The sequence below is a fragment of the Arachis duranensis genome, chromosome 4, assembly GCF_000817695.3.
Source record: "Arachis duranensis cultivar V14167 chromosome 4, aradu.V14167.gnm2.J7QH, whole genome shotgun sequence".
NCBI lineage: Eukaryota > Viridiplantae > Streptophyta > Magnoliopsida > Fabales > Fabaceae > Arachis > Arachis duranensis.
Genome location: NC_029775.3, coordinates 40,782,530 through 40,784,210, shown reverse-complemented (window position 1 = coordinate 40,784,210; position 1,681 = coordinate 40,782,530).

Below are 1,681 nucleotides of genomic sequence, written 5' to 3'. Positions count from 1 at the left end.
TTGGCTTCTCTTAGCTTTCTCTTCAAGGTCCTTTCAGGTTCAGGATCAGCCTCAACAAGAATGCTTTTGTCCTTGCTCCTGCTCATAAGAAGGAGAAGGAAACAAGAAAATGTGGAATCCTCTATGTCACAGTATAGAGATTCCTTTAGGTGTCAGAGGAGAAGAAAAGTAGAAGACAGAAATAGAAGATTCGAACTTATCAAAGAAGATGGAGTTCAAATTTTGCATTAAGGAATAGTGTTAGTCCATAAATAGAAGGATGTGAGAAGAATGGAAGTAATTTTCGAAAATCAAGTAAAAGAGTTTGCAAACATTTTTGAAAAACACTAATTGATTTTCGAAAATGAAAGTGGAAAAGAAATCAAGTGATTTTTGAAAAAGATTTTGAAATTAGAAATCAAAAAGATTTGATTGAAAACTATTTTGAAAAAGATGTGGTTAAGAAGATATGATTAGTTTTAAAAAAGATGTGATTGAGAAGATATGATTTGAAAAACATTTTAAAAAAAGATTTGATTTTGAAAATTAAAAACTTGTCTAACAAGAAAAGATATGATTCAAACATTAAACCTTTCTCAACAGAAAAGGCAACATACTTGAAATGTTGAATCAAATCATTAATTGATAGCAAGTATCTTAAAAAATGGAAAGAAATTGATTTTGAAAACATTTGATTGAAAAGATATGATTTGAAAAAGATTTGATTTTGAAAAACTTTGAAAACTTGAAAAAAAATTGCATTGAAAACAGAATCTTCCCTCTTGTGCCATCCTGGCGTTAAACGCCCAGAATGGTGCACATTCTGGCGTTTAACGCCCAAAACTATACCCTTTTGGGCGTTAAACGCCCAACCAGGTACCCTGGCTGGCGTTTAAACGCCAGTCTGTCCTTCTTCACTGGGCGTTTTGAACGCCCAGCTTTTTCTGTATAATTCCTCTGCAGTATGTTTTGAATCTTCAATTCTCTGTATTATTGACTTGAAAAGACACAGATTAAAAATATTTTTGGGTTTTTAATAAATCAAAATGCAACTAAAATCAAATAACAATGCATGCAAGACACCAAACTTAGCAGTTTGTACACTACTGACACTAACAAAATGAGAATGCATATGAGACACACGAAACACTCAAGTCAATAGAATTCAAAGATCAGAGCAAGTAAATCATCAAGAATAACTTTGAAAATAACTTAGGACACATGAATGAATGTATGCAATTGACACCAAACTTAAAATGAGACACTAGACTCAAACAAGAAATTTTTTGATTTTATGATTTTGTAATTTTTTTGGATTTTTCGAAAATTATGTGGAAAAGAAAATAAAAGACATTCAAAATTTTTAATAAGAATTCCAGGAATCTATCAAAATTCTTAATGAGAATTCCAGGAATCATGCAATGTTTAGTCTAAGACTCCGGTCCAGGAATTAGACATGGCTTCACAGCCAGCCAAGCTTTCAGAGAAAGCTTCGGTCCAAAACACTAGACATGGCCAGAGGCCAGCCAAGCCTTAGCAGATCACTGCTCCAAAAGCAAGATTTGATAAAAATCAACACGCTCTTGTGGTGATAAGTTGAAACCTCGGTCCAATGAGATTAGACATGGCCTCTCAGCCAGCCAGACTTCAACAAATCATCATGAAACTCTAGAATTCATCTTCAAGAATTCCGAGAAAAATA